Here is a 19,367-nt window from a genome sequence, read left to right as displayed (position 1 = left end):
TCATTTCAGTGTCAAATGAATGCAACCCACCTACATTCACCTCCGGTTTTCATTATAACTCGTGAGCTCATCAGAAGTTCCGCTTCACGCCACCATCCATCCAGATCTTCATCTGGCTGCTCTTTATTCCCTCACCACCACCAGTGTCTCGACTGCATATTCCTGCACCGCTTACAGTGAGCCCTTTTAAAATGATTAAGTCCTGATGAGGTCTTTTGCCAAAGGCTCCTCACATACCTCTTCAATTTTTCCTGTTGTGCACATAATTTATGTCAAATAAATTAATGTATTACTCTTTACGCCCTTCTTTCATTTAGTCTGCCCTGACATAAATGTAGTTGTGCTCTAAGTTACTGTTTTCTGTGGCTTTTGGCTTGTTTACCACGTGTCTGATTATCTGACCACTCGTGTTTCTTGCCCTGATGGACTACGTTGTCGCAATGTTGCGGTGTTCCCAGATCTTCGCAATTACTTTGATGAATACAATGTTATCATGCCAAAACTATGAAAATAAGTTCTTCTAACCCAAGTTCTATTAGACTGGAATAATCCTTCAAGATGTGTGTTTCTATCTGCACTGATGCACATTTATATTCACCAGAAAATCTCCTTGTCAGTGCACCTCCACAAAATTTCTCTTTGGAAGCCCCATACAGGTACCATTTCCAATATGTCTGCCAAGTCATAAAACCATCTCCTCCTCCTCCGCCTCCTCTTCCTCCTCCGCCTCCTCCATCTTGACCCAGCTGCTGGCTCTCCCTTGTCCATCATGGCTGCCTGTGAAGCAGTAGGGGCTGAGTGCACGTCGAGAGCCTGCAGGGATGTTTATGTTCCAGCTCAAAGTTGTCTTCAATCATACACAGAGTTTGACAGCTTGCAGCACCGCCTGGCCTCTGTTTACCTCTCCCAATTTCTGACTGGCTTTGTATGCACAATCAGAGCAGCTCAATGAGGATCTGAGACGGTAATTGCACCATTCTCCATCTAAGAAGCAACACAGAGAAGTGGCCCAAAGGCATCATAATGTGATACAGAAAATGCTCATGTTTGGCTGGCTTAATCAGAATAGGTAAACTATCCAGTGAAATAAAAGCAATACATGTTTGAAATAACGAAAGTTGTTTTTGTGTTTCTTGTGGTCCTCAAGATAGTGAAGATTGTTCACTTGAATACATGACTCCATGCAATCATATGGCAAAGGGATTAGTATTTACTGAAAGAAAGTGTGCACATTATTCCAAGATTTAAAGAATTTGATTTGTCAGGTCCTCAGATGGTATGTATGTGTGTTTCATGCTATATATTGTAACATATGTTGATACCCACACATTATTGTCATGTTTCACAAAAAAGTAAGTTGGCAGGATGTTTGAAAATGGAGAAATTAGAAGAAAAGTGTGCCTGACAGAAAGTGAGTGAATCTCAGATGAATATTGATTTTGATTTGAGGGCATTTAAGCAATTTTAAGTCCTGTTAGTCTCATTTGGACTCCGTGAAGCAGTCCACTTTGCCTTTTGGCCAACATTTACTTTGAGATCTGGGATAGACAATGTTGGAGCGAGCTGATATTTAGACAAGGCAGTGGTCTGTTCTGCAGAACTGGCCTGAGAAGCTGTAATTTTTGGAAATGAGTTTAGCCTCCAATGTTAACAGGAAACGTGTGCTGCTCTGAATGTATGCACACAGCCTTAACAAATAAGCAGGATAATACAATATCAACGCTGTGGCTCCACAGAAAGAAGGAGTTTTAAAGAAAGAAGCAAAGTGAGACAACCTAAAATAGGCAGAGAGAGCAGTCAAGCAGATGAAGCTGGTCTCTCAACAAATTCATTTTTCATAAATTGTGTAAAAGAAAAGAAAACTTTTGACTCAGACACACACTCCCAAACAAATATATTTGTTAGAAATGCTAACATTTTGCACATTTTGCACACATTCACCTTGGTAGAAGGTTTGCTTACTTTCACTTGAGCTGAGATGGGTCTCTGTGGGAGGCCCACTGGAAAAAGTGACACATTTAAAGGTAAGAACCTCATAAGGTGTCCAGACTCACTTACTCACCCAGACCTCCTGTTCAGTTGAGAACAGCGGGAACTGTTACCTTCCTCAATGGAATTCAGGCTCATAAACAAGCGGCATCAACCTTCATTAAGAGAAATTATTCCAACAGCACAGAGCATGAATGCATTTGTTTGTGTTCCTTAATGAATCTACAAAATAACAAGTACACGTAATATTAATGTTCCAAATTAAAATATAATTTATCATAACTTTTTTAGGTATTAAAACAAAGACACAGTCTGTGGTGTGCTGGCGACTGCTTCTTTTCATGGGCAAATGTTTGGGAATAAGACCTGAGGATAAAATGGTGTTAAGCAATGTTTGGAATACCAGAGCTAGTCTGAGGTGTGCCTAATAAACCTGTAATTACAGGATTTTGTGTCTGTTTAATAATTAGAAATTCCACCCATGTGGTACTTTGAATCGCTCAATAGAGAGGACATGTCATTATATTGTTGTGATATTATATAAAAGCCTGATATCTAAGCAGCAAAAACAATAAAGCTATATTTACCATGTCTTTCTGTATTTACCAATGCGTTTGTTTTACAATACAAAAGTAGCATTATTGTTATTAAATTAGATACAAAGCATATCTACAGAGTAAAAACAAAAATATTATATTTCATTAAGTACTTAGAAACAAGGCAATTCATAGGGGACTAAATTAGACAGCATGCAGTGTAGAGCTCCTCTGACATAAACACTGTCATTACAGAGATTGGGATGTTCTTAAAACTTTAAATTATGATGCTATTTGCATCAGTTGTGTTGAAATTTAGGTTTCCTGACAGAATGACAATATTTTGCTGAAAAATAAACTTGATGTTCAGCCACAGTGGACCATTTCAAGGATATGACAGCTCTTTTCAAAGTCATGTTAGAGGCTCATTTTTATAAATCCATTGTCCCCTATTGGAGGGGAGAAGAAAAGGGAATGAATAAGTAGAAGAGAGACGGATAGAGAAAGTGGGTGGAAAAGGTTTCATTCATTTCAATATCTTTGCTCAAGATGTAGTGCTGACCCCCTGCAGCCAAACCACTGTGTCTCCATTAACTCTCTTCTGGTTCATCAATGCACCATCACAGTCATAATCTGCTTGTTTTCCCCACAGTGCCATGAGGTCATAGTTTAAGTGGCCAATTAGCCCAAACACAGTTCAATCTGTGGCATCTCCAGAGATAGCAAGAGCAGGATGAGGAAGGGAATTTATGGCGCCTGAATTAATGCATATTGGTCAAGATGTGGACCATCTCTCTAACTCTCTCACAGTCCAGCCAAAATTGTTAGTGGTGAATATTCAACTGTAATCACTTCTGAAAAAAACTATACATGTGGCCGCAAGTGTATGTGCTACAGCATTTTTGTGTTCTTCAGTCTCCAAGCCAGGTGTGCATGAATGTGTGAATAGGAGATCAAATGAGATTAAAGGTTTGAAGTGGTGAAAGAAAATAAAGTCAGTATATGGAAAAAGAGAGAGACTGACTTGACATTTTCAAATGGAATGGTTGAATGTAAACACAGCTGGATATAATAGAAAAGCATTTTTTGGCTGCATTTTAATTATTTCTTTGACGTTCCATAGACTGCCAAGGACTGTTGTGTATACACAGAATGTGCCGGTGACAGCTTATCTGAATCTAGCCTCGCTTTTCGCAGAGAAGGTGCTAGTTCAGAAGTCTTGGCAATGCTAAAAAATGCATCGGCTCAATTCAAAAGCAGCATTGTGTGGGATTACTGTAGTGATGTCAGGTGCGATGCAACCATCTCTTGATAGGCAGGAAAAATAATGAGAGGAGACTGAATATGAGCGGAGGGAGGAAAGGTTGGATTTCAAAGAACGAAGTCGTTGAAAATTATATGAAATATGGAATATGAAGTGATGCAGTCCAAATCTGTTTCAGAGTTAATATAACACAGGCGTAGTTAATAGGCTAGTGTTTGCAGGTTTGGATCGGCAGGCATCAGATAAACACACATCCATCTTTCCTCTCACCACCATGCCGGTGTGTAGCACAGAAATGTCAAACAATCTGAAACAAAGTTAATATGTGTTTGTATACAGATGGACTCTTTTCAATAAAATCACCTTGCTTTGGGGAAAATGGAAACCTCACTTTTATAGTGAGGGACATGACAGAGAGCACAGACCCGAAACATTACAGAAATCAATTTTAGGAACTTCATCCAAATTACAGGTTCATCTCTGTCCTCACATGATAACATTTAATGAAAAACTCAGCACAATGTGGAGCTGCCCTGATCCTGACATACACTGTGGAGCTGTGTGTGTAGACAGGATTTAAAGACCCAAACCCAGTAATATTTTTAAGACATTTATTAGTCAAATCCAAACCAAGTAGAATGGTTTCCCTTAAGCATCTTGACATAAAACACAATTGTCAACATTGATGAGTTAAACTCATCTGTAATTATGTCATTTTTAGAATAATACTAAAATCTGCTGATATGCTAGTTCACCAAAACAAGTGAAAGATGGAGATGTATAGCATGGTTGTTAAAATGGTCTAGACTGAGCTGTAAACAGAAATACAGTATGTGTTTTGCATGTTAGTGTGGCAATGTAACTGTATAGGTTTATTAAATATCACAAAAATACCATCAGAGACTTTCCTCCCCAAAACGCGGTTTGTTCAAGCTATAATTAGAACCCATATTTACGTTTATAGTGACAACGTCTTCTAGTGGCCATAGTAATTATGATAGGTAGTTTTAAATACAGAAAAAAAAATTCTCTTGGGTACCACAAGGGTCAGTCCTTGGACCGTTACTCTTTAATCTGTACATGCTCCCGCTTGGTATTATCATTAAGAAACACAATATATCCTACCAGTCACATGCCGATGACACACAGTTGTACATTTCACTTTCCTCCGATGATCTCAGCTCTGTTAGCAAACTAGTAAACTCTATTAACGATACTAATTGCTGGATGTCCAAAAACGTTCTACAGCTAACTACAGACAAGACTGAGATTCATTCTCTTGGTTGGTCCTAAAAATCATAGACAAAAGATGTATTCACAACTGGAATAAATCTCTAAAATACAGTGAGCAAGTCAGAAACCTTGGCATTATTTTTGATACTGATCTCAATTTTGAAAATCACATCACCAATATCACCAAAACAGCATTTTATCACTTCAAAAATATTAAAACTTAGAGCATTCATTTCTTAAACTGACTCTGAGAAACAGGTGCATGCATTCATCTCAAGCAGGTTAGACTACTGTAACACTTCATTTGCAGGATAATCCAAAAGATGCCTCCAACTCATACAAAATGCAGTCCTTACACGTATACGTAAATGTGAACACATTACTCCGGTACTCAAATCACTTCATTGGCTATATTGACAATACAGAATCACTTGCAACATCCTGCTAATAGTCTATGAAGCACTTAATGGTTTAGCTCCTCAGTATATCTCTGACTTGCTCACTGATCATGACCCCATCAGGCTTCTCAGATCATCAGGCAGAGGCCTTCTAGCTGTACCCTGAATTAGATCCAGGTCTGGTGAGGGGGTCTTCAGTTACTGTGCATGTAATGTATGCTTTACCAGCAAGATACTAGATGAATTATAATGAAAGGAAACACTACCCTAATTTCCAATGCTCAACAAGTCTTCACTAGCAGTCCGTCACACAAAGTTACACAAATGTACAAAGACACACATGACAGAGGAGAAAAAAGAACACAACCTCTCTGAAGAAGGGGTCTTCCAGTGACTATCGTGACATCTGAATGAAGGAAGTGGCCTCACTCTGTCATTGTTTTCAGTGGTCATTACAAAAGAGGTCATGCATCACTTTAAAGGAAACCCCAGAAGGCCTAATCACACAGACAAAACACATACACCTCTAGAGACAGATGATCAAAAGCGTACTTATGTCTCCACCTGCCCAAGTGGACACACACACACACACACACACACACACACACACACACACACACACACACATATTCAGACATTCCTGACATACCACAGAATCTCTTACACAAACATGATTCACTCAAACTGTCTACCACTGACAATTGATCTGAGACTGCCCTCACCATTTATTTCAAGCACACACACTCTGACTCCCCTATAACTCCACTGACCTTTGACCTTAGGCGAAGGAGGTTGTTGTCTGATGGTGTGGGTTCATTCTCTGTGTGTGAGGTCATATCCTGCCGGAGTGACTGTGAGGGGCGAAAGAGGCAATATTAGTTGACCTCAAATGGGGGCAAAGTGTGGGGGGGGCTGTTTATATGAGACGTGACCCAGTAGGACATAACAATATTTTGCAAGAAATATGTATGACATTGTCCTGCCCAGACCCCTACTCATATAACTTTCAGGATATCACTATATTTTACTTCATCAAACAGTAGATATCTATACTACGACGGAGCATTATGGCCACATCAAGGGAAAAAAAATTAAGGAGGACGATTCTTTTTATTTAGTTTGTCTTTTTCGAGAATAAAGTCGAAATGTCGAGAATTAAGTTGAAATGTCAAGAATAAAGTCAACATAACGAGAATAAAGTTGAAATACTTTTTCGAGAATAAAGTTGAAATGTCGACAATAAAGTCAACATGACGAGAATAAAGTTGAACTACCATTTCGAGAATAATGTCGAAATGTCGAGATTAAAGTTGAAATGAGAAAAAATTCAACTCCTTTATCACTTAATCACATTAGAGCGACTGTCTGCCATGCCAGCTGCCATGTAGGCAACATCATATGGGTTACATCCTTCTAGTGCCGCACTCGCCTGAGCTCCACTCCTTCAGGATCAGACAATTTGATAAATTGTCTTATTGTGTCTTGTGATACAACATATCCTCTCTGTATTGCACGTAGGTGTAACCATCGATACCCTTGTATCTGTCCATTACAAGCTATTTCAGTTTGCAGGAATACAGCCACCTCTTCCAAGTTTGTGTGGTTTCCCCTTCTGAACAGACGCAATTTTTGGCACAATCTCTTCAAAGTCCTAATACTTATCACCATACTGTGTTTATGCTCTTAAAGAGAAAGCATTTCCTTGTTATTAAAACCGATTCTGAAGTATAATTTCACGAGTTCATATAAGCCTTCACAAGGCATTTTGTAGAAGACTAGTAGTTTGGTTTATTCTCAAAAGTTGTTTTATTTTTTTATTTAACCTTTATTTAACCAGGTAGGCCGTTGAGAACAGTTTCTCATTTGCAACGGCAACCTGGCCAAGAAAAGCGTAGGCGTGCAAGATAACAAATAGTTTCACATTCTATACAAATAGTTTCACATTCAGTACAGTACAAGAACACAGAATACAATATGCTGCATAAAGTGCAGAATAAGTGGGCAGTTACAAATGCCGGCACGTAGTGAGGTGCAAGTAAGTCGATGGATATGCAATATACATGAACAGAGAGTCTATATCACTGCTGAGATGGTGTAAAGAGTCAATGGTGTAAAGAGTCAATAAAAAGGTCCGACTTGATTTTTGAAATATCAAGTTTTTTCTCGACATGTCGACTTTATTCTCGAAATGGTATTTCAACTTTATTTTCGTCATGTTGACTTTGTTCTCGCTATTTTGACTTAATTCTCGAAATGCAAAATAAATAAAAAATCTTCCTCCTTAATTTTTTCCCCTCAGTGTGGCCCTAATACTCCGTCATACTATATGGATATTCTCAGAAAGTTCAGTGATCAAGTCGTCTCTTTCTGTCTTCTTGGGAGAAGATGACATTATAGGAAATAGTATCATCTTTTAACTGTCACTCAGATATTTCTGCTGTACTTTTTCTCCAGAGTTAACAAGCAATATGAGCAGACTCACACAAGCATCACCACTGCTGCACTGATGCCATAAACCTTGGCCGTGGGTGACATTTTCTAACAAACAGAGCCCTTCATATGACAGAACCAAAATGTTCTTTGTTTGCAGTTTATGTCAGAATGAGAGTCTGTGTACATAGATCCGAGGGAGAGGAGAGAAAAAAGACCAGAAAATGAGGAATCTGCTCTAAGCTGCGTTTGTAAACAAGACAAACATAATCAGCATCTCAAGAGCCACATCTGGCTCTGGTCTAGTCAAGCCTAGACTCTGATTGAGGGGCCCGGCAGGCTCCATTGTTTCCTCAAAGTTGTTTTGTAGAATGTCACCGGAGAAAAACCAAATTGATGATATGTAAAACATTGTCATTGTGTGGAACAAATGCTTAATACAATTTAATTAAAGGGGAGTAAGACAATGGGACTCAGTCGTATCAGTGATGACGATATGATTTGTCCAGCAGTGAAAGTACATGTGTACGAGTGTCACGCATCTGATGAGAAAAACGCATACTCTGTAGTGATATGTTGGTACCGTTACGACAGTAGTAACTTTTGAGGTTTTATTGTCTTCTGTTATTTTTAGAGGTATGGTTGCACAACAATCTGCCCCAACGCCTTTTAAAGAGAAATGAAACAGAACCAAACTTCCATTTAAACGTCTCACAATTAAAACCCAGTGAATGTCAAAAAGGGCTTCTGGCTTGTATTTAGCAGACAGCGTGAAGTCACAGCATATATACAGAGCGCAGTTATTGCTCTCCAGAACTGTGTGTAAAAACTATTGTGCTGCGAGGAGAGAGCCCTAAACATGCCCCAGGGGAACCCTCCTTTTCTTTCTTTTTTATAGGAAAGGCCTGAATTCATGGAGACAAACAGAGCCATGATTATATTTAACAGAGTATCATAAACATTCCTGCACGCTGGATGTAAATGGTGAATGCGTCTGGTTAGATGGACGGGTGGGTAAACACAGGGACGTGAACTTGCGCACACACACACACACACACACACACACACACACACACACACACACTGTACATAGGTCTGCCATGCAGGCACACCTGTGATGTATGAATCATAGGCATAGGTGGGAATGCACCTTGGGCTACAACCAAGCCTTGTAAAACACACTCTCCCTCTCCTATGTTATGATAATTTGTTCAAAACACAACCACAGTGGCATTAAGCACAACATGATCTCATATTCTATTTTGCCTTGCAGTATCTGATGCTTTTCTTTTTATTAATATTATTTATTCGTATATATCAAAACCTCTCTGACACAGTTAAAAAGAAAACTGGGGATTACTCAGTGCTATTGTACTGGATTATAATAGTTTGTACATGTGTACCTCATAAACTGCTGTTAGCGCTGAACCGTCACCTTAATGTGAGATGATATTGTCCATGTTTAAGAGCTAGTTGAGTGAACAACAACACCCATGCAGATAAGTCACTGACCCGTCACTGGCCCGTACTTCTCCATAGGTTACTGCAATAAAGATGAGGCCCTGAAGACCACATGCCTCTGCGTATGTATGACTGTAATTGTGTTTTAAACAAGTGAGTGTGTGTATAGGTGTGTCACAGAATAAGCATTAATGGAACTTTTCACATTAAAGATTTTAGATTTAGATTTAGTACTCTCTATGCCCTTCTGTGTCCTTTTACCAACTGCTCTCTTCTTCTTTTAGCTAACACTGGCTTAACCAAATAAAGCAGTACAAATCTTCCTTCTCTAAAAGACATTTTGTACACAGCTCCTGCAAACAAAACCTCATCGTCCGGTCTGTATGCTTGCAGGAATGGGAGGAAAGGAGGGCTAAAGGTATGGTTCTGGATTGGAAAACAAATAGAGCATGTTGTGGCATAGAACGTAGGATTGTCTGAAAGGAAGGGGAAATGGAACGATGTTGGCCCAGACCAGCTATGCTTGGGTCTAGTGTCTTTGCCTTTGGTGTGTGTATGCATGTCTGTGTGTTTGCAGATATGTGTGTAACCAAGGCAAAATAACTAATGAAGCTGATTATTTCTAGCTGTCAGACAGGACATCCTGCTTGCACTGAGGGCCATGTGGGGCTGCACTGATGACCTCAACACATGCTGTAATTCTGAGAAAGTATCCTGTCTTGATAAACACCCCATGCATACATCAATGTTTGGCCGCAGATGCCCTCAACCTAACGGATTCTGCATGCATGTCAGATTAATGTGTTTCAATCCACCCACTGTTTAAAGAGGTTTACGTGTGCCATATGGCATCCTTTATATTTGGTTTAATGCTCAAGCCTGTTTAAAGTGTTGCAAGTGCATTGCTCTGATCATGAAGCTGACCCATGAGAAATATGCTTATTTGTTCAAGAGCTACAGAAACTGTCCAAAACAGAAGGTGAAACCTTAGATGTGACACCAGCACCAAATGAACTCTGTAAAGCCCTTAACCAGATGCTGAATAAGAAATTACCCAGCTCTGATGCTATCCATCCCAAATTCTGCAAACCGTTATGGCACATTATTTCCACCTTTTTACAGACTGACATCAGAAATAAAAAAATAAATCCCAAATCACTTCAACATGGATACAGACATTATGTCAGTTCTACTGAACCCCAATTAGACCCAACACAATCGTCAACCATCCTTTGTTGTGAATGAACATTACTGTAACTAAAGCTGTAGTCTCCAGATTATAAACGCGTCACGTATATTTTAAATTATCCCGATGGGACTAGCTTTATTTGAAAAAAAAACAAACAAACAAAACATGCTTCTAATAATGTGTGTTACTGTTACTGTGTAATCTTTAAAAACTCAAACTACAACAGTAACACCACTGGATACAAAAAAGCATTTGATGAAATTAGTTTAATTACATGAACTCTATTAAGCGTCACCACAGAGATTATTTTACAGAACTTCCCACTTTGTTGAGGGACCATGGATGCCCGTACTCTCCTTTTTTACTGGCTATCTATATAGAAACGCTTTCACAAATTCACAACGTACAATTAACCTTTACATCTTTCTGCACTTAAAAGCTCCCTTCATCTTGTTTCAGAAACAATTCTCAATACAAAATGTATTTTCTGTTTGTTTTTTACAAAATCAGTAATTCACTTTTAAATACTGTGTGCTGCTGCGCTTCTTCTAAATGCTCAGTTATATAGCAGTTAGATGTAAAATTCCCAAATGTGACATCTGTTCGCCTCCAGGTCGAAGGTGGAAAAACCTCTGGTTCAACCCTAACAGATGACTGATGGAGTCCAATCAGAGTCTTTATTTGAAGAAGGGTGTATGGGTCTCTGTATTTGGGGCACACAGCGGTAGACTTATATGTAACCCTGTCTGTTCAGCACCAGAGCTTCTCATTTCAAGTCTTTGCAGTCCCCTAGATTCAGGCACAGCACACATTTCACTGGAGGGGCACAACATGTCTCTGGAAACGGTTTCTGGGTTTGAGGCCTCACTCAGTGTTGATTTTAATTGAGCACAAATATGGGGGTGTTTGGTGTATGTGGGTGTGTGCACTCGGTTTGGGTTTGTGAGCTAGTACATTTATGTGTGTTGCGTGTGCGTATACTTGCAGGTCATTAGCTTGTCCAAGGGAACATGTGTTATATTTTGTGTTTCTGTGACTCATATACAACACAATAAACATCAATTGTAATGCATTTGCGCACATGTATTTGTGTTTGTTCATACACACGATGAAAGCACCTACATGTTGTTGTTTGTATGTATGTGTGTGTGTGTGTGTGTGTGTGTGTGTGTGTGTGTGTGTGTGTGTGTGTGTGTGTGTGTGTGTGTGTGTGTGTGTGTGTGTGTGTGTATGTGTGTGTGTGTGTGTGTGTGTGTTGTGGAGTTGAAAGAGAAAGAGAAGGATCATCCACACAGATGATCTTACTCCTATATATTTAGTTCAAATAGAAACAGTTATAAACAGTTCATTGATATATGAATCTGTCACAGAAAAATCTAATTGAAGTGATGATTCTTGCAGAATAATATGTTACATTAGTGAAAGGTTCACTTGGTTGGTAATGACAAAACTTTCACAAAGTTAAACAATTAATTGAGAGCTTTAAAAAAAGATTACATTTCATAAGCACAACACTATATCCATAAAGTATATGGTAGGCAATTTAATTCAGTTTATTGAAAACAATGCAACATATATACAAAACTGATCATACAATTTTGCTTTTCAGAAAAAAATCATTTACGTCTATGCCAAGCACACACACCAGCATGCACACAGGTGCACAAGTGTTTTAAATACATGTGTCAGAGAGAAAATGCTTCTTTTTCACTGGGCGATGGCCCGGTGAAAAGCACACTGTTTGGCTGACTAGCTGATATATTTGCAAATAACACACTAATCTCCCCATGGCAGGCCAAACATGCCAGTGTTTGCTTGCTCATTCCCCATAAAAGACCTGCTCACTCATTCACTCTCATACACAAGCAAAGGCAAACATTCCCTTTATTTTGCAGACTTCTCTCTTTCTCCTTCTTTTATTTTCCCCCTTCCTCTCTGAGCCCCGGAAGGGAGCACTCATACACTCACCCCGGAACAAGCCTGGAGGTCTTCAGACCACACACAGAGCAGTGCAAGGAGCTCTCACTGACTCTCTTTCTTTTTCTCCTGCCTTTCCTCTCTTTTTCCCACTGTTTTATATAGTCACTCTTTCTTTACCATTCCCTCTTCTTCATATTCCTCTCTCTCTCTTTCCACATTTCACCTCCACCGAGGCAGAGTAAAGGTTGTGTGCCTGCTGTTTCATGTCTCTATCTCCACTCTAGCAGTGCATTCTGCCCCTCTGTTTGTTTGAATGTGCTGATGTGAACTGTAGAGAGGATGGTCACTTAGTATGATATTTATGCCTGTGAGACCACCCAGCCAGCCAGCCCGAGACATGAGGAGTTTAGGCTTTATTTTTCAACGCCTCCGCTGTTCTCAGGGCCTCAGAGCTGAATGAGATTAATCCCTCTCTGTCACCAGTATGTGTGATTATGACACAGCTTGCATAGCAGTCACTCGTGTAACATCCAGGTGAAAGACAGGATGTGCAAACAGAGTATGTGTTTTGTATTGATTAAGCAGAGAGAAAGAAAGAAAAGTGTGAGTCATATGAGACAGGATTTGTTAAACGCAATTCCCTCTAGTGGCTGTGTGAAAAGTCAAGATGAACAAAACAACACTTAAGACCCTTTAGAATTTCAAAGGTATAGGGTGTGATTATGGCAGTAAAAGTGATTAATAAATAGTTGAAACAGGTAGCCAAATGAACAGTTTATGGATGAACAGTTTAAACAGTTTGCTAAAAACAAACAGTTGAAACGTCCAACCTCTGCCACTACACAAGTGGTAGTATGCAAACTTGACCAAATCAATTTATTTACAATTCAATTGTATCTATTTTTTACAATAAGTAAAATCTGAAATCCATTCAAAAGAACAAAATCCAGCCATCATATAACATGATGGGTGGTTTTGATAAAGAGTGCTCATCTGACAGGGATGTGAGGGTACGTCAGACAATAAAAGTTGGGAACCACTGTTGTGAGGAATTCCATAATTTCAACAGTATCTCTGTGCCTACTGCAATCCACAGTCAATTCTCATGCAGCCACAAACCACTTGAAGATAGAGAACCAGTTTCACAGTGGGTGGGAATACATAAGTTAACAGTTATCACATATCAAAGTGGTTACATATTGTCTTTTTATACAAGTGGAAAGAGTTAATTTATGCTTCTATGAGGAAGTATAAAGGCACAAATGGCTTTGACCCGGTTGGTCTGACATGGTAGCTGATACAGTGGATAAGGAGGCCTGAGTGTCGTGTTGGGTGGCACAATGTGTGAGCTGGGGATTTACAGTGTCTCCAGACCACACACAGACAGAGAGAGAGAGAGGGAGGGAGGGATGAATAAATGGAGGGAGGATATGGAGAGGAAGAGGGAGATAGATGGAAGGAGCGGGGGCGGGGGAATTCTGGGTAACTCCTGATATTAGGTCAGTGGGCAATTTAACTGTATCAGTCAGTGTTATAACTTTGATGATTACATGTGTATGTTTGGGAGCTCATAACCAAGGCACCCATGCCAGCCAAGTTACATTAAAAGAAAAGCCTACATTTTCTGAACTAGTGCTAATGACTTGCTGAATGGTTGCTCACATTTTCAACTCAACATGTTGATAAAAAAGAAGTGTACTACTCAAATTACAAAAATGATACACGTTTAAATAGTCCAAATGTGTCCAGTGAAGTTCTGGCCTCGAGCAGTTTTACAAAAAGGTGTTCAGAAGAAGAAGAAGAAGCCTATAGAAGAACTATAAGAAGTAAAGCATATTATTAGTGTATGTTATACAGTAAGAAAGCTGAATAAAGAGGCTCTGCTACATTACTACTACTATTTAGAAGCCATATTTTTCTTAAATGGGGTGTATGGTTGTATTTCACACTAGTCTACTTTTACAGGCCACACTACGTGCTGCAATTTCACTGACAGACTTAAATAGATGATGTCCTTCAGTGTCAAAGAAATACCATAACGGAAAATGGAAAAATTGACAAATATGCCAATAAATACAGATTTGTGTATCCTTTGAGTTAGATCCTCTGTGTCTTGTGGGGCCCTTCTCTGTGATTCACTGTAAATTTTTCCAGCTCTGACTTGTGTATTAGGGGGAGTGCAGTGCGGCCATGAAGGAGAAAGCAATGTGTGCTAAATGGTCCATAAGCATGGCTTGGCCTGGCTCTGTAAGCCCCTCTGGTCCCCATATGGTGAAAGTGTGTGCGCTACATGCATGGACGCATGGCCTAACCCTTAGCAGGACTGTTTCCCACCGGATAACATCCCATAAAACACTGACACATATGCAAACACACACACACACACACACACACACACACACACACACATACACACACACATACACATAAGGGCATTACACATACCAGTGGTAAAAAAAACCAACTCCATATACATTTCAGTATCATGTGGCATCTATGAGACTATTATTGGTTTTCTGGGTTTTTTGCTAAAGCAACACCTATATGAAATTGTAGGGTCACATACAAATATAATCTCCCCACCACACAAACACATAGCTATCTCACACACACACACACACACACACACACACACACACACACACACATATATTCACCCACACACACGTACCCCAATAAACTTGTATCTCTCTTCACACACAACAATTCAAACTAACTGCAAACAAAATCCTTCCAATCAAGACAGCAATGTACCCTTGTCTCCACATCTCCCCTGTAGGAGCTGAATTACTACAGACACCACGTTGTACTCCCCCAATCCTGATTGTGAAGTGGGGAATGGAGGGGAACATAATTGCATGCTTAAACGCCTGAGAAACGGACGTCCAGTTCTGCTGAGTTGGTGCTTTTTGTGTGGCCTCATTGTTGGGACGTGCAGTCATGCAGCTCTTTGAGTCCCTATCGGTGTTCATGTTGGGTTAGGAGTGGTTCAGAAGAGTGAAAGAGGGGGAAATATTGTCTAGCAGCCAGATATTTCATTCCAAGACCAAGCACTTTGTGCCAGTCCACCATGCCTGGCAGGAGGAGAGTGGCTGTGACCAGAATGGAGTAAGACAGAGACAGAAATCAAAGGCAATTCCCTTTTTCTGTTCCATTTCTGGTCTAAAACTCTCTTGTCAGCCAGAAATGCAGCTGTTTTAAAAGGCCTGTGGAGCATTTGATAACAAACAAACAAACAAACAAACAAACAAACACACAAACACAAGGATGCACACATCATATACACGTGCATACACATGCACAGAACTGGTTGATGTACTTAGTGTGGCCGAAGTAGACGAACAAAAGGCTCCTCTACAGGGTTGCAGTGTAATGAGGGGCGGTGTGATCGTAAATATGTTGCTCTACAGAGTTTTCCATCTCACTGCAGGACAAAAGAGATAAGCCATCAAATTCGGGTCATCACAGGCCTCTACGTTGTAGATCAACTCACTGAGCAGAATCAGTTGTGTCATCACGGTTGTCTGTGGCCTCAAAGTGGTCAACAGAGGTACAGTAGCAGGATTCCCCAAGCGCAGGTGACAGTTACAGTAACAAGTGACAGAAAAGAATAAAAACAAAGTAATAAACGAGTGGTTTTCATTGCCTATAGTTCAGAGATCTGTGACATTTAGAGATAACTCAAGCACCAGTGTTCGGAGCTTTTTAATTTAACTATGCGTTGTGTGTAACTGAATACCTCAGAAATAGAGAAAAAGAAAGAATGTATGATAGCAAGAGGCGTGGGGGATGAGACACAATGGATGATGTTCCAAGCTGTTTGGGGTAGATTCACAGTTTGTACAACTTAATTATAAAGAATTGCAGTGCCTTTATTATCTTCAGCCTTGCTGAATAGACATTATTACAGTGACTAGCCCTTACTTTTAGAATCCCTATGGGCTGAGGATGATAAATAAGATAAAGACAAGATGATGGCTGCATTTGAAAAATGGGACTGGGCTGGTTTGGAGGGAAATGCCAAAAACATTAGCACAAAACGAACTAAAAAAACAAACATTTAAATACTAATTGCAGTAACTAGTGCAAAAAACAAAAAATTGTCATAAAGTAACATATAAAATAATGTAAAAAAACAATTAATAATTTCCTTTGTACAGTACACGCACTTCAGAATCCACATTTAATCAAACACAACTATATTTAGTATAATGATGTCCCAACTACTTGTTGGCAGGAGATGAGAGGAGGGAAAAGTAGCCAAAGCATCATATCCAATATATTTCATACATAATACATCCTTTTGAAATTAAAAACCAAGTGTAATATGTTGATTTTAGACATTTTATGTCATATTAATCCAACCGTTTTCAGTATTTTTAAGTGAAGACACGCTCACACCATGAATTAATTATTAAAAAACTAAAGAAGTGGACAGGAAAGCAAGTGAAGACAAATGAAACAAGAAAGGAAAAGCATGATTTATCAACCTAATTTTCCATTTCTGCAATCAATGAAGCTGAAACTGACATTTTTTGGCATGGTGGTAATTGCTTTTGGCTTGTAGCAGACCCTCTGACTCATGAGAGAGAGGTGGTGGGACACAGATGGAGTGTTTCCGAAACTCCTGAGAGCAGGACAAGACCTCCATTCAGGTCTTCCTCTCCAACCACTGACAACAACAGAAGTTCAGCAAACATCTTAAGTCAATCCAGGTGGGTCTCAGGAAAGCCAGTGGGGAAATATCATGGCAGATGCAAGAAAAGCCACCCTCTTGACCTGATTAGAATAAATTATGAAACAGTTCCCTTTAAGTCTTAAAGATTATGTATAAAATGTGAATGAGTGATACGTATACAACCATTACTAAACAGATGGGCAGTGGTGGAAGGTATATTTAAGCACTTTACTTGAGTTTTTCTATTTCATGTTTCTTTACACTCATAATTCATCACATTTCAGAGGAAAATATTTTACTTTTTATCCCACTTCATTCTTTAGAAAACAAATCTACAAATAAAATATGATGCAACTTTATAGATTTCATAGCCTAGATAAGCCTATAAAATAATGTAACACTTCTGCATTATGAGTATTTTTTTTAATCTTTTGATACTTTCAGTACATTTAGCTGATAATAGTTTCACTTGACTTTTACTTTCACACTGTGGTGTTACTACTTCTACTTAGGGTAAAGGATCTGAGTACATCTTCCAGAAAAGCTAAATGTTTGAATATATTTTTATTTGTTGAGTAATTACAACTTCTTCTGTGTAAACAAATGCTCTTTTCGTCAATAATTGAAGATTCAAGATTAAAAACATGAAAACGGCAGAAGTGACCTCAACATGTATGTCAACCGAAAACCTTTGTGTTTTGTATTTTACATTTGGACCACAAAAGGGTCCCATACAGTTTTGGTTAAATTCTGGGCCTGTAGCATTTTTTTTAATGTTTTTTGCTGGAGTGCTAACAACCATTGTGTCACATGATTCAAACGTCTTTCATTTTACAAAATAAAACCAAAGCCCAACAGCCCACTTGACAGAGTCACTAAACAAATTGAATTAGTCATCTGTGAAAATGGCTGTTGATGAGAACTTCTTATCGGCAGCCAATGATCTATTTATCCCAACTCTATCTGCTTGAGTGGTAATGTTTTATTGTAAATGAGGCCAGAGAAGGCCCTTGTGGTTCAGTGAGAGAACAAGTGTGTGTGTGTGTGAGATCCAGTGCAATATGTAAACCGTTTGACTTCAGTGTTTGGATTTTCTTTATGAGAACATCTGCGGCAGCTGCCCTATAAATTCCCAGTGTTGAGAAAACAGGAACAAAAAGTACAATTTTTGTATGGCAGTGTACCATAGCGAGAAGCGGACCCAGTTGTGACTCATCTGCAGCGCCACAGCGAACGTTTAGGGAAAGTCAAATTGGGGATGGAGAACTGACACTGTTGTGTGTTTACAAGTCTGTTCTGCATAGCAACAGACAACCTTACAGTGAGCTTATTTATGGCCATCATGTCGACCCCAAAGGACAGACAAATACATTCACCTTGATTTTGCTGTAGGCTATTTCTACAGACCACCAAAAGTCGTTGTTTACTAAATTACTTCTCTACTTTCACCTTCTGTCAAGACTTATTAGTGGGAATGCTGATTCAGCAGTATTCCAACTATTGTTACTCGGTTCTTTATTATTATTCCGTACGTTTTTTGGCTCTCTGTAACTTCTGCATACGCTCAGCTATTAAAACCATTCAACTTTTAAAATGTTCAGCTCTTTCAGCAGATGATGGGACTTCTTCAACATTGTTTCTACTATTTATACTTTTTCAAATATTAAGTATATATTTTTTTATATTTTTTTTTATTATTTAGATTTTTTAGTATTTTTTTTTTTTTACATTGAAAGTCAATGGAGCCCTCTTCAAAACCTTAAAATCGTCTTCCGCTCCCAAAATGTTCAGCTCCTTCATACTTTCATCTACAAACGCCAAACAAACTTTAAAATGTTCACAAAAACTTCAGGTATTAGGCTATTTGCATTTGATATCTTTTACAGTTTTTGCTCGGTGAGCTTCCAAATGACAAGAGTTCCAAATCTTCCTTCATTCGCTGCCCTGTTAAACATCCTCCACATTTCTGAGCAAAATGCAGAGTGAACCACTTTTTAAATCGCTGATATACCCACATTTTTAAGTTTATCCACATAAATTTGATATCAATACATTCACAAAGGCCTAGTGGTGCTCAGGATGAGGTCATTTGACTGATACCCCTTATAGTTTTGGCAGTCTGAGCCTTTATTTGAGAGCTTGCTCTCAGTGTCTTTGAATAGCTGCAGTGTGGCACAGGTGACAGTTTCAGCAGGTGACACGGTCGTTAACTGATTACAGATCAAAGAGATCTCATCACATAGACCAAAGGGTGTTTACAAACATGGTC

Source organism: Sander lucioperca, chromosome 2 (genome assembly GCF_008315115.2).
Source record: "Sander lucioperca isolate FBNREF2018 chromosome 2, SLUC_FBN_1.2, whole genome shotgun sequence".
In the NCBI taxonomy this organism is placed as follows: domain Eukaryota; kingdom Metazoa; phylum Chordata; class Actinopteri; order Perciformes; family Percidae; genus Sander; species Sander lucioperca.
This window is presented reverse-complemented; position numbering follows the sequence as displayed.